At 45.2% G+C, this 16,148-nt stretch overlaps 1 pseudogene across 1 annotated transcript; it reads right to left on the bottom strand.

Annotated features, from left to right (window-relative positions):
• Nucleotides 1–6,497: 6,497 nt before the first annotated feature.
• Nucleotides 6,498–15,921, bottom strand: LOC145875713 (tripartite motif-containing protein 16-like; annotated as a pseudogene). Its single transcript, XR_014391308.1, has 6 exons — nucleotides 15,246–15,921; nucleotides 14,718–14,813; nucleotides 9,743–9,976; nucleotides 8,170–8,329; nucleotides 7,985–8,044; nucleotides 6,498–7,753 (listed from the first exon to the last, which is right to left on the bottom strand). The product of XR_014391308.1 is annotated as a tripartite motif-containing protein 16-like (transcript).
• Between the last annotated feature and the right edge of the window lie 227 nt (nucleotides 15,922–16,148).

Raw genomic sequence — 16,148 nt, 5'->3', positions numbered from 1 at the left:
TCTCACAAGGGGTCTGAGGATCTCATCTCGGTACCTAATGGCAGTCAGGCTACCTCTCAATTTAGAACACACATTTAGAACCCTTGTTTAGAACGCACATTTAGAACCCTCATTTAGAACGCTCTTTTAGAACGCTCCTTTAGAACGCTCCTTTAGAACCCTCATTTAGAACGCTCTTTTAGAACGCTCATTTAGAACCCTCATTTAGAACCCTCGTTTAGAACCCTCGTTTAGAACCCTCGTTTAGAACCCTCGTTTAGAACCCTCGTTTAGAACCCTCATTTAGAACGCTCATTTAGAACGCTCATTTACAACAACGATCAGCGTTTGAGCTGGACACTTTTTTCAGAAACTATTTACACAAAACACACACAGTCCTTACAAAGTTTATCTCCAGAATGTGAGCAGTTTATTTTTGGATGCAAATGGTTCATATATTCACAGAAGTATATATATTTAATCACTGAACAGTAGCAGACCTAACTTCATCTGTTCCTGACTCTGGATAGTGGATTAAAAAGACCACCTGTTGTTACATCAACACCAGACATCATGATTCATGGAAATGGACATTGTATTTTATCAAATATGAAAACCTTAAATCTCTTCAAATTCAAATCAGTCAGAAAATAAGGATTGTACATAAAACAGAGCAGAATAAATCATCACATCTGGGGACCATCACCACCAGCATGACTAGTATCTATGTGGACCCTACTACAGTTTAACCAGCTCAGCTATAGACTACACCAGCATGACTAGTATCTATGTGGACCCTACTACAGTTTAACCAGCTCAGCTATAGACTACACCAGCATGACTAGTATCTATGTGGACCCTACTACAGTTTAACCAGCTCAGCTATAGACTATACCAGCATGACTAGTATCTATGTGGACCCTACTACAGTTTAACCAGCTCAGCTATAGACTACACCAGCATGACTAGTATCTATGCGGACCCTACTACAGTTTAACCAGCTCAGCTATAGACTACACCAGCATGACTAGTATCTATGTGGACCCTACTACAGTTTAACCAGCTCAGCTATAGACTACACCAGCGTGACTAGTATCTATGTGGACCCTACTACAGTTTAACCAGCTCAGCTATAGACTACACCAGCGTGACTAGTATCTATGTGGACCCTACTACAGTTTAACCAGCTCAGCTATAGACTACACCAGCATGACTAGTATCTATGTGGATCCTACTACAGTTTAACCAGCTCAGCTATAGACTACACCAGCGTGACTAGTATCTATGTGGACCCTACTACAGTTTAACCAGCTCAGCTATAGACTACACCAGCATGACTAGTATCTATGTGGACCCTACTACAGTTTAACCAGCTCAGCTATAGACTACACCAGCATGACTAGTATCTATGTGGACCCTACTACAGTTTAACCAGCTCAGCTATAGACTACACCAGCATGACTAGTATCTATGTGGACCCTACTACAGTTTAACCAGCTCAGCTATAGACTACACCAGCATGACTAGTATCTATGTGGACCCTACTACAGTTTAACCAGCTCAGCTATAGACTACACCAGCATGACTAGTATCTATGTGGACCCTACTACAGTTTAACCAGCTCAGCTATAGACTACACCAGCGTGACTAGTATCTATGTGGACCCTACTACAGTTTAACCAGCTCAGCTATAGACTACACCAGCGTGACTAGTATCTATGTGGACCCTACTACAGTTTAACCAGCTCAGCTATAGACTACACCAGCGTGACTAGTATCTATGTGGACCCTACTACAGTTTAACCAGCTCAGCTATAGACTACACCAGCGTGACTAGTATCTATGTGGACCCTACTACAGTTTAACCAGCTCAGCTATAGACTACACCAGCATGACTAGTATCTATGTGGACCCTACTACAGTTTAACCAGCTCAGCTATAGACTACACCAGCATGACTAGTATCTATGTGGACCCTACTACAGTTTAACCAGCTCAGCTATAGACTACACCATCATGACTAGTATCTATGTGGACCCTACTACAGTTTAACCAGCTCAGCTATAGACTACACCAGCATGACTAGTATCTATGTGGACCCTACTACAGTTTAACCAGCTCAGCTATAGACTACACCAGCATGACTAGTATCTATGTGGACCCTACTACAGTTTAACCAGCTCAGCTATAGACTACACCAGCATGACTAGTATCTATGTGGACCCTACTACAGTTTAACCAGCTCAGCTATAGACTACACCAGCATGACTAGTATCTATGTGGACCCTACTACAGTTTAACCAGCTCAGCTATAGACTACACCAGCATGACTAGTATCTATGTGGACCCTACTACAGTTTAACCAGCTCGGCTATAGACTACACCAGCATGACTAGTATCTATGTGGACCCTACTACAGTTTAACCAGCTCAGCTATAGACTACACCAGCATGACTAGTATCTATGTGGACCCTACTACAGTTTAACCAGCTCAGCTATAGACTACACCAGCATGACTAGTATCTATGTGGACCCTACTACAGTTTAACCAGCTCAGCTATAGACTACACCAGCATGACTAGTATCTATGTGGACCCTACTACAGTTTAACCAGCTCAGCTATAGACTACACCAGCATGACTAGTATCTATGTGGACCCTACTACAGTTTAACCAGCTCAGCTATAGACTACACAAGCGTGACTAGTATCTATGTGGACCCTACTACAGTTTAACCAGCTCAGCTATAGACTACACCAGCGTGACTAGTATCTATGTGGACCCTACTACAGTTTAACCAGCTCAGCTATAGACTACACCAGCACGACTAGTATCTATGTGGACCCTACTACAGTTTAACCAGCTCAGCTATAGACTACACCAGCACGACTAGTATCTATGTGGACCCTACTACAGTTTAACCAGCTCAGCTATAGACTACACCAGCACGACTAGTATCTATGTGGACCCTACTACAGTTTAACCAGCTCAGCTATAGACTACACCAGCATGACTAGTATCTATGTGGACCCTACTACAGTTTAACCAGCTCAGCTATAGACTACACCAGCATGACTAGTATCTATGTGGACCCTACTACAGTTTAACCAGCTCAGCTATAGACTACACCAGCATGACTAGTATCTATGTGGACCCTACTACAGTTTAACCAGCTAGGCTATAGACTACACCAGCATGACTAGTATCTATGTGGACCCTACTACAGTTTAACCAGCTCAGCTATAGACTACACCAGCATGACTAGTATCTATGTGGACCCTACTACAGTTTAACCAGCTCAGCTATAGACTACACCAGCATGACTAGTATCTATGTGGACCCTAATACAGTTTAACCAGCTCAGCTATAGACTACACCAGCGTGACTAGTATCTATGTGGACCCTACTACAGTTTAACCAGCTCAGCTATATACTACACCAGCATGACTAGTATCTATGTGGACCCTACTACAGTTTAACCAGCTCAGCTATAGACTACACCAGCATGACTAGTATCTATGTGGACCCTACTACAGTTTAACCAGCTCAGCTACAGACTACACCAGCATGACTAGTATCTATGTGGACCCTACTACAGTTTAACCAGCTCAGCTATAGACTACACCAGCATGACTAGTATCTATGTGGACCCTACTACAGTTTAACCAGCTCAGCTATAGACTACACCAGCATGACTAGTATCTATGTGGACCCTACTACAGTTTAACCAGCTCAGCTATAGACTACACCAGCATGACTAGTATCTATGTGGACCCTACTACAGTTTAACCAGCTCAGCTATAGACTACACCAGCGTGACTAGTATCTATGTGGACCCTACTACAGTTTAACCAGCTCAGCTATAGACTACACCAGCATGACTAGTATCTATGTGGACCCTACTACAGTTTAAACCAGCTCAGCTATAGACTACACCAGCATGACTAGTATCTATGTGGACCCTACTACAGTTTAACCAGCTCAGCTATAGACTACACCAGCATGACTAGTATCTATGTGGACCCTACTACAGTTTAACCAGCTCAGATATAGACTACACCAGCATGACTAGTATCTATGTGGACCCTACTACAGTTTAACCAGCTCAGCTATAGACTACACCAGCATGACTAGTATCTATGTGGACCCTACTACAGTTTAACCAGCTCAGCTATAGACTACACCAGCATGACTAGTATCTATGTGGACCCTACTACAGTTTAACCAGCTCAGCTATAGACTACACCAGCATGACTAGTATCTATGTGGACCCTACTACAGTTTAACCAGCTCAGCTATAGACTACACCAGCATGACTAGTATCTATGTGGATCCTACTACAGTTTAACCAGCTCAGCTATAGACTACACCAGCGTGACTAGTATCTATGTGGACCCTACTACAGTTTAACCAGCTCAGCTATAGACTACACCAGCGTGACTAGTATCTATGTGGACCCTACTACAGTTTAACCAGCTCAGCTATAGACTACACCAGCGTGACTAGTATCTATGTGGACCCTACTACAGTTTAACCAGCTCAGCTATAGACTACACCAGCGTGACTAGTATCTATGTGGACCCTACTACAGTTTAACCAGCTCAGCTATAGACTACACCAGCATGACTAGTATCTATGTGGACCCTACTACAGTTTAACCAGCTCAGCTATAGACTACACCAGCGTGACTAGTATCTATGTGGACCCTACTACAGTTTAACTAGCTCAGCTATAGACTACACCAGCATGACTAGTATCTATGTGGACCCTACTACAGTTTAACCAGCTCAGCTATAGACTACACCAGCGTGACTAGTATCTATGTGGACCCTACTACAGTTTAACCAGCTCAGCTATAGACTACACCAGCATGACTAGTATCTATGTGGACCCTACTACAGTTTAACCAGCTCAGCTATAGACTACACCAGCGTGACTAGTATCTATGTGGACCCTACTACAGTTTAACCAGCTCAGCTATAGACTACACCAGCGTGACTAGTATCTATGTGGACCCTACTACAGTTTAACCAGCTCAGCTATAGACTACACCAGCGTGACTAGTATCTATGTGGACCCTACTACAGTTTAACCAGCTCAGCTATAGACTACACCGGCATGACTAGTATCTATGTGGACCCTACTACAGTTTAACCAGCTCAGCTATAGACTACACCAGCATGACTAGTATCTATGTGGACCCTACTACAGTTTAACCAGCTCAGCTATAGACTACACCAGCATGACTAGTATCTATGTGGACCCTACTACAGTTTAACCAGCTCAGCTATAGACTACACCAGCATGACTAGTATCTATGTGGACCCTACTACAGTTTAACCAGCTCAGCTATAGACTACACCAGCATGACTAGTATCTATGTGGACCCTACTACAGTTTAACCAGCTCAGCTATAGACTACACCAGCATGACTAGTATCTATGTGGACCCTACTACAGTTTAACCAGCTCAGCTATAGACTACACCAGCGTGACTAGTATCTATGTGGACCCTACTACAGTTTAACCAGCTCAGCTATAGACTACACCAGCATGACTAGTATCTATGTGGACCCTACTACAGTTTAACCAGCTCAGCTATAGACTACACCAGCGTGACTAGTATCTATGTGGACCCTACTACAGTTTAACCAGCTCAGCTATAGACTACACCAGCATGACTAGTATCTATGTGGACCCTACTACAGTTTAACCAGCTCAGCTATAGACTACACCAGCATGACTAGTATCTATGTGGACCCTACTACAGTTTAAACCAGCTCAGCTATAGACTACACCAGCATGACTAGTATCTATGTGGACCCTACTACAGTTTAACCAGCTCAGCTATAGACTACACCAGCGTGACTAGTATCTATGTGGACCCTACTACAGTTTAACCAGCTCAGCTATAGACTACACCAGCATGACTAGTATCTATGTGGACCCTACTACAGTTTAACCAGCTCAGCTATAGACTACACCAGCATGACTAGTATCTATGTGGACCCTACTACAGTTTAACCAGCTCAGCTATAGACTACACCAGCATGACTAGTATCTATGTGGACCCTACTACAGTTTAACCAGCTCAGCTATAGACTACACCATCATGACTAGTATCTATGTGGACCCTACTACAGTTTAACCAGCTCAGCTATAGACTACACCAGCATGACTAGTATCTATGTGGACCCTACTACAGTTTAACCAGCTCAGCTATAGACTACACCAGCATGACTAGTATCTATGTGGACCCTACTACAGTTTAACCAGCTCAGCTATAGACTACACCAGCATGACTAGTATCTATGTGGACCCTACTACAGTTTAACCAGCTCAGCTATAGACTACACCAGCGTGACTAGTATCTATGTGGACCCTACTACAGTTTAACCAGCTCAGCTATAGACTACACCAGCATGACTAGTATCTATGTGGACCCTACTACAGTTTAACCAGCTCAGCTATAGACTACACCAGCATGACTAGTATCTATGTGGACCCTACTACAGTTTAACCAGCTCAGCTATAGACTACACCAGCATGACTAGTATCTATGTGGACCCTACTACAGTTTAACCAGCTCAGCTATAGACTACACCAGCATGACTAGTATCTATGTGGACCCTACTACAGTTTAACCAGCTCAGCTATAGACTACACCAGCGTGACTAGTATCTATGTGGACCCTACTACAGTTTAACCAGCTCAGCTATAGACTACACCAGCATGACTAGTATCTATGTGGACCCTACTACAGTTTAACCAGCTCAGCTATAGACTACACCAGCGTGACTAGTATCTATGTGGACCCTACTACAGTTTAACCAGCTCAGCTATAGACTACACCAGCATGACTAGTATCTATGTGGACCCTACTACAGTTTAACCAGCTCAGCTATAGACTACACCAGCATGACTAGTATCTATGTGGACCCTACTACAGTTTAAACCAGCTCAGCTATAGACTACACCAGCATGACTAGTATCTATGTGGACCCTACTACAGTTTAACCAGCTCAGCTATAGACTACACCAGCGTGACTAGTATCTATGTGGACCCTACTACAGTTTAACCAGCTCAGCTATAGACTACACCAGCATGACTAGTATCTATGTGGACCCTACTACAGTTTAACCAGCTCAGCTATAGACTACACCAGCATGACTAGTATCTATGTGGACCCTACTACAGTTTAACCAGCTCAGCTATAGACTACACCAGCATGACTAGTATCTATGTGGACCCTACTACAGTTTAACCAGCTCAGCAGTACTATTATAATAGAGCCTAAACCCAGGATAGAGGGGCTGAGTGAATGTGGTCTGGACTCTGTGGAGGAGGGTCATTGTGTCAGAGACACTGTAGAAGGACAGAGTACCTGCCTTGTGATCCAGGTACACTCCTACTCTGGAGGACTGAGGGCCTGATACTTTAGTCCCAACATTATTGTGTCTGAAATAATAACCACCTCTATAGCGCTGTAAACTCCAGGACTTGTTATTGTATCCAAATATATTATCTGTCTCTGTTCTGCTGATGTCTTTATATGAGACTGCTGTAATAACCCACGCCCCACTCCACTCCACTCCACCTCCCAGTAACAGCGTCCAGACAGACCCTCTCTACACAGAACCTGACAGTAGTCGGTGAATCTGTCTGGATGGTCAGGATATGGTTGGTCTTGGCCTGTATAGGTCACCTTTCTGTTCCCTTCAGACAGAGAGAGGTGTGTGTGTGCTGTGTTTGGGTCCAGTGTGAGCTGACAGGAATCTGGGAGAAGAGCAGAGACCAATGAGGGGAGTCAGAACAATAAGTTAAGTCAGATACTGTATCTACCCTGTCTTTGATTAGAGCACAGCAGAGATCAAATCAGAGAAATATGAGGAGTCAGATAGATACCCAGTCTTTGATTAGATCTACTATTGCTATATATTTCTAGAGGGATTGTTAGGAGTGGCAGTAAAAAGAGACTGTTAGTTACTTCACAATAAAGAGACTCACATTGTAACAACTGTTCTCTGGTCTTGGGCTCTGGAGGCAGAACAACCTCCACTATATTCACTACAGACACACAAACACATTGACAGAGAGAGGGAATGTTATCATCATACCATATTCCACATGTATATGACTAGTAGGGAACTTTCAATGGTCTAAAGTTGATGTTCTGATTGTTTTCAACACACCTGTAGTGGAGATCTTGGTCCATTCTCCTTTAAGGAAGTCTTCTAGTTTCTCTCTCAGTTCAGACACAGTCTTACTCACATCTCCAAAGTACTGAAGAGGACGGACAACGATGCTGGGTAAGTCTGAAGATACACTGATACTGGAGAGAGACTGATAACTCTGGAGACAGAGAGACAGAGACAGAGAGAGAGACAGAGAGAGACAGAGAGAGACAGAGACACAGAGAGAGAGAGAGAGAGAGAGAGACAGACAGACAGAGAGAGAGAGAGACAGAGGAACAGAGAGAGAGAGACAGAGGAACAGAGAGAGAGACAGAGGAACAGAGAGAGAGACACCGAGAGAGGGGGACACAGAGACAGAGAGACACAGAGGGACACAGAGAGAGGGGGGGACACAGACAGAGGGACAGGGGGAAACAGACAGAGGGACAGGGGGACACAGACAGGGGGACACAGAGAGAGGGACACAGAGAGAGAGGGGGACAGAGAGAGAGAGAGAGAGGGGGACAGAGAGAGAGAGAGAGAGGGGGACAGAGAGAGAGAGGGGGGGACAGAGAGAGAGAGAGAGGGGGACAGAGAGAGAGAGAGGGGGACAGAGAGAGAGAGAGGGGGACAGAGAGAGAGAGAGAGGGGGACAGAGAGAGAGAGAGGGGGACAGAGAGAGAGAGAGAGGGGGACAGAGAGAGAGAGGGGGGGACAGAGAGAGAGAGAGGGACAGAGAGAGAGAGAGGGACAGAGAGAGAGAGAGGGACAGAGAGAGAGAGAGGGACAGAGAGAGAGAGAGGGACAGAGAGAGAGAGGGACAGAGAGAGAGAGAGGGGGACAGAGAGAGAGAGAGAGAGAGAGAGAGAGAGGGACAGAGAGAGAGAGAGAGAGAGGGGGACAGAGAGAGAGAGAGAGAGAGAGGGGGACAGAGAGAGAGAGAGAGGGGGACAGAGAGAGAGAGAGAGAGAGAGAGAGAGGGACGGAGAGAGAGACAGAGAGAGAGACAGAGAGACAGAGAGAGAGAGGGACAGAGAGAGAGAGAGGGACAGAGAGAGAGAGAGAGGGACAGAGAGAGAGAGAGGGACAGAGAGAGAGAGAGAGAGGGACAGAGAGAGAGAGAGAGAGGGACAGACAGAGAGAGAGAGAGACAGAGAGAGGGACAGACAGAGAGAGAGAGAGAGAGAGGGAGAGAGAGAGAGAGGGACAGACAGAGAGAGAGAGAGAGAGAGAGAGGGACAGACAGAGAGAGAGAGAGAGAGAGAGGGAGAGAGAGAGAGAGGGACAGACAGAGAGAGAGAGGGAGAGAGAGAGAGAGGGACAGAGAGAGAGAGGGGGGACAGAGAGAGAGAGAGAGGGACAGAGAGAGAGAAGGACAGAGAGAGAGAGGGACAGAGAGAGAGAAGGACAGAGAGAGAGAAGGACAGAGAGAGAGAAGGACAGAGAGAGAGAGACAGAGAGAGAGAGGGACAGAGAGAGAGAGAGAGACAGAGAGAGAGAGAGAGGGACAGACAGGACAACATAATGAATGAGATGAATAGTTTCACATGAAGTTCATTTCATATCACATGTAACAAGACAGTTTAGTTACCTGGAGGAAATGGATGTGATCCTCTGTGTGTGAGAGCTGCTCCAGCTCAGTGCTTCTCTTCCTCAGCTCAGCTATCTCCTGCTTCAGTTGCTCCAGGACTCCTTCAGCTTCACTCACTTGATCCTTCTCTTGGGCTCTGATCAGCTCCTTCACCTCAGAGCTCCTTCTCTCAATGGAGCGGATCAGCTCAGTAAAGATCTGATCACTGTCCTCCACTGCTGCCTGTGCAGAGCGCTGTTGAGAGAGAGAGACAGAGAGAGAGAGAGAGAGAGAGAGAGAGCGAGAGGGACAGAGAAGAGAGAGAGAGAGGGACAGAGAGAGAGAGAGAGAAAGAGAGGGACAGAGAAGAGAGGGACAGAGAGAGACAGAGAGACAGAGAGACAGACAGACAGACAGACAGACAGACAGACAGACAGACAGACAGACAGACAGACAGACAGACAGACAGACAGACAGACAGACAGACAGACAGACAGACAGACAGACAGACAGACAGACAGACAGACAGACAGACAGACAGACAGACACAGAGGGACAGAGAGAGAGGGACAGAGAGAGAGGGGGACAGAGAGAGAGAGGGGGACAGAGAGAGAGGGGGACAGAGAGAGAGAGGGGGACAGAGAGAGAGAGAGAGAGAGAGAGAGAGAGAGAGAGAGAGAGGGACAGAGAGATAGCAGTTAGTTAATACTAGTATCTCTACTTGCAAATTCATCTTCTGCACATCTATCACTCCAGTGTTTAATTGCTAAATTGTAATTATTTCGCCACCACGGCCTATTTATTAACTTACCTCCTATATCTTACCTCATTTGCACAACTGTATATAGACTTTTCTATTGTGTTATTGACTGTACGTTTGTTTATTCCATGTGTAACTCTGTGTTGTTGTATGTTGTCGAACTGCTTTGCTTTATCTTGGCCAGGTTGCAGTTGTAAATGAGAACTTGTTCTCAACTGGCCTACCTGGTTAAATAAAGGACTTGTTCTCAACTGGCCTACCTGGTTAAATAAAGGACTTGTTCTCAATTGGCCCACCTGGTTAAATAAAGGTGAAATTAAATAAACAGTAATGGCATTACCCCGGCAACACAGAGAAAACATGATGAACAGTCTGTCATTGTAGAAAACGGACAACCCCTCCTCAACTCCCAGGTCAACCCGAGCCAATCAGCTATTGGTGTCCAGGGCTCCACGTAATACCCTCCACTCGATGACCCCTGACCTTTCCAGCACTGGGAGCTTATAGAGCACCCTCCACCTATACCCTGCCATGCTCTCAGCCCCCACAACCCCCTGCCTCTGATGCCCCTTCCCTCCCGCTAAGCCCACCTCCGTACGGTACAGTAGCCTCTGTGCTGCTTTGAGTCAGAACGCTGCCACCCTGCTCTCCAGGTCCACCAAACCCAGTGATCAGTGGTTCCTCCCATCCCCACGGCCCAGGCACCACCACCCCCCCTCTCGTGTGGGTCTCAGCAGCTGCCAGGCCCTCAGTACTGCAGCATAGAAATCAGAGACCCCTGTTGTATTGAGTCTCTCCGGCCGCATGATGAAGAGCTGCTGATCCAGCCACAAACCCAATTCAGTTTTCCATAAATGGCACCAAAAAAAAACGACCTTTTAATTTACCACTAAAACCTGTTCTTAGGACCAAGCCATAAAAACTGTATTATAATAATAACTGGTTTACGTTTTAACTACCAACAATTGGTAAAAACTTTCCCCTTTCGGAAACAATGGGAGACCTCAGAGTTGACAAGGTAAAAATCTGTTGTTCTGCCGCTGAACAAGGCAGTTAACCCACTGGTCCCCAGGAGGCCGTCATTGTAAATAGAATTTGTTCTTAACTGACCTGCCTAGTTAAATAAAGGTTTCATTAAAAAGTCTGGCAATAACTTAACTTTTCATTAATTAGACAGACTCCTCTAAATATAATAAAATAACAAAAAAACAGTTAAATGCTAAGTACTATACATAGGTTTTATTTAAAAAATAACAATAGAACCTATTTAGTACTATAATGGTATTTACTAACATAATATTATTACTATAATAGTTTCTAAAGGGGTTCTAGGCTACCCTACCCTAGAATTAGGGTTCAGGATAAAACAGGTTATACGTAGGGTTAGAGTTTCTGTACAGCACTTTGTGACATCTGCTGATGTAAAAAGGTCTTCATAAATACATTAGATTGATTGTTAGGTTCAGGGTATTTAAAGAGATAAACTGTATGGGTTTATATCTCTCTTGCTCCTCCCTGTGGTCTTCTGTGGGAACTACATACCTCATTCACCACACTTGATAGACTCATAATCTGAGGTAGCAACTGAGTCAGAGCTACAAATCAATGATCTCTACCTATCCATTAGGTTTACAACTCAGTGAACCTGCGCAGCATTCTCTCTATTTGATGTCTACGAACCAACAGATTTCAACACATATCAAATTACCAGTTACCATTATTAGTAGCTGTAACCTAGTTAATAATAAGTTACCTGAGGTAAACCTACAAGGATAGTTAATAATAAGTTACCTGAGGTAAACCTACAAGGTTAACGCGGGCTGGAAGAGAATTACTTCAAAACCACAGCAAACAGCTGGGACATATAGTAATATTATATATATATAATATTATATCACTGGGCTCCTGTGTGCTAACAAACCCTGTGTACCACCCCTCCCCTGTTTAACCTTGAATTTCGTTCAGAAAAACACTTCCACATTTAGCAAAACTAACCAACTCTTTACGGATCTGTTCGGTGGTAATAAACGGAGGCAGATTAGACACCACTACTCTTGTCGAAATCAGCACCAACACAACCCCTCACATAAATCATACTGGTAACTAGCCGGGTAACAAGACTCACCTTTTACATTACCACAACCACCGCCTTGTTCATTCTGGATACAGAGTGTATATGTTCCTCTCCCACCTGTTCACCGACCAGGATCAATAATTCCTCCACACCATTCTCCACAACGCACCTGAAGAGACAGCGTTTCTTCTCCACTCGGTTGAGGACATCAAACTACCCTACTCCCTCCTCAACTCTAACCGATAAACAGCGGAAACCGATAAACAAACCCTCCCACCATGACAAAATACATTTGGAAAATAGGCAAAAGAATAGCTGCACTCTTTACGAACGACAAAACCTCACGTTACCAACTTCTTCTTCTTCTATGGTATAATGGAGGTCTTCAAACCAACGTTAAAGGAGCGTGGCGCCTCCTACTGTGCTGGAGTGTGTTCAATCACGGTTTACACCATTTCTAAATCCTCCTACCTAACTCAGTACTTCTGAGAAAATAAAAAAGATCCCTACTAACTTCTAATAGACCCTCCCCCATCCCCCAAATCCCAACGCCAACTAACCCTACACTCATTAAAACCCACTACCCCATTCCACTACTTTGACCCTATCTGCTCCTGCATCAGGCCAACTAACCCTACACTCATTAAAACCCACTACCCCATTCCACTACTTTGACCCTATCTGCTCCTGCACCAGGCCAACTAACCCTACACTCATTAAAACCCACTACCCCATTCCACTACTTTGACCCTATCTGCTCCTGCACCAGGCCAACTAACCCTACACTCATTAAAACCCACTACCCCATTCCACTACTTTGACCCTATCTGCTCCTGCACCAGGCCAACTAACCCTACACCCATTAAAACCCACTACCCCATTCCACTACTTTGACCCTATCTGCTCCTGCACCAGGCCAACTAACCCTACACTCATTAAAACCCACTACCCCATTCCACTACTTTGACCCTATCTGCTCCTGCACCAGGCCAACTAACCCTACACTGATTAAAACCCACTACCCCATTCCACTACTTTGACCCTATCTGCTCCTGCACCAGGCCAACTAACCCTACACTCATTAAAACCCACTACCCCATTCCACTACTTTGACCCTATCTGCTCCTGCACCAGGCCAACTAACCCTACACTCATTAAAAACCCACTACCCCCATTCCACTACTTTGACCCTATCTGCTCCTGCACCAGGCCAACTAACCCTACACTCATTAAAACCCACTACCCCATTCCACTACTTTGACCCTATCTGCTCCTGCACCAGGCCAACTAACCCTACACTCATTAAAACCCACTACCCCCATTCCACTACTTTGACCCTATCTGCTCCTGCACCAGGCCAACTAACCCTACACTCATTAAAACCCACTACCCCATTCCACTACTTTGACCCTATCTGCTCCTGCACCAGGCCAACTAACCCTACACTCATTAAAACCCACTACCCCCATTCCACTACTTTGACCCTATCTGCTCCTGCACCAGGCCAACTAACCCTACACTCATTAAAACCCACTACCCCCATTCCACTACTTTGACCCTATCTGCTCCTGCACCAGGCCAACTAACCCTACACTCATTAAAACCCACTACCCCATTCCACTACTTTGACCCTATCTGCTCCTGCACCAGGCCAACTAACCCTACACTCATTAAAACCCACTACCCCATTCCACTACTTTGACCCTATCTGCTCCTGCACCAGGCCAACGGCCTGGGAGGACGGGACACCACCACTCAACACACCCTGGAACTCTTCTGAAGTCAAATCTAGTATGACCAAATACTTCTCTGCAGCTGCCACCAAAACATATTTTTTTTCTGTGATTTACATTCCATTTCTGCGGTACAGTTGATAACCATTTCCTATGAACACTAAGAAGCCAACCTTACTGAAGCATATATCACTGGTTGGCCCATCCCTCTGTGCTGTCACAGATCTACTACTCACAGGGATCCTCTCAGGATCCCTCAGCCTTGACCCATCCTCCTCTACTTTCTTCACTGCCTCAGCAGTGACAACCTGTTCCCAACAGTGGGGTCAGTGGGATTGGATAGGGGCCCCTCTACCTCTCTCTCTCTCTCTCTCTCTGACTGGAGGAGACAGGTGAAATGGTGTGTCTCCTCTGGTCAACAATACTCACCTTGAGAGACTCCACAGCCTGTTGGAGCTCCTTCAGCTCCTTCTCTCTCTCCTGGAATCTCTGCTGGACCTTCTGCTGACTCATCCCCAGCTGCCTCTGTGGAGAATCACTCTTCAATGAGCTATCAAGCTTTATTAGTCCAGTAGATCAATAGTATAGTAATGTGACATAGGGCCCATAGAGAGGAAGGTCTAAATAATGGATGGTCCATTTACTAAATGATATTTATTTGTTGCTATGTGAATGATTATAGTTTTTATGGTAGGACTACATGTATCAACAGGTTGAGACTGAACTTTGGACTCATAAAAGGGCATTCAGAATGATAATAGTGTTTGACATTATAAAATGGTGATACATTTGGAGAATCTGGGTTAACATATCTATATACTCAAGGTTTGTGTTCATATTTGTTCTGCTGAGGATTCATTTCATTTGAATGATCTCATATTCAAACAGCCTTAGTTCCTACTGTATCTTTAATTCTTTGTTTATCAGACAGTCACCAACAAGTTGTTCTGGTCTTACCTGTTTCTCAGTCCTCTCTGCTGCAGCTGACACTGTATCATGGCCTTTATGTTCATCCATTGTACACAGATAACAGATACACTGCTGATCGGTACGACAGTAAACCTCCAGCAGTTTGTCATGATGAGAGCAGATCTTCTCCTGTAGTTGTGCGGTGGCTTTGACCAGCTTGTGCTTCTTCAAAGCAGGAAATTCGTAGTGAGGTTGGAGGTGAGTCTCACAGTAAGAGGCCAGACACGCCAGACAGGACATGAGGGCTTTCTGCTTTCTGGTCCCAGTGCAGAAATCACACGCCACATCTCTAGGTCCAGCATAGCACAGAGCAGGAGGGGGAGCAGCCTGGAGTCCTGTCTTCTTCAGTTTCTCCACCACCTCAGCCAACATGTTATTTTTCCTCAGAATAGGCCTTGGAGTGAAGGTCTCTCTGCACTGAGGACAGCTATAGACCCCTTTCAGAACATCCTGATCCCAGCAGCCCTCAATACAGCTCCTACAGTAACTGTGTCCACAGGGGATGGTGACTGGTTCCTTCAGTAGATCCAGACAGACAGAACAACAGAACTGGTCCTGGTCCAGCAGAACTCCCTGTTGAGCCATTTGGACGGTTGTTCACTCTCACACAGACAGACGAGACAGAGACTCAGATCAGTTTCGTTTCCTCAGAAGAGAGTTTGTGAAGGGGGAGGGATTTCCTGGTTCTGCCAGAGGGGTGGGGTTAGAGGGAGGGAGGGGTTAGAGGGAGGGAGGAAGAGAGAGAGGAACTGCATGCAACATCAAGAGGGAGACAAATAGTTTTGTTCCAATGTTAGAGCCCTTAACATGGAACAAATGACATAATGAATCTTAAAATGTGAGTTGTTAGAATATATGAAGGGTAACAGTTTTCTATGAAGTACGTATGTA

Source organism: Salmo salar, unplaced genomic scaffold, assembly GCF_965601325.2.
Source record: "Salmo salar unplaced genomic scaffold, fSalSal1 ptg000322l, whole genome shotgun sequence".
NCBI lineage: Eukaryota > Metazoa > Chordata > Actinopteri > Salmoniformes > Salmonidae > Salmo > Salmo salar.
Note: the sequence above shows the minus strand (reverse complement) of the source record. Positions and strands in the feature narration are given on the sequence as shown.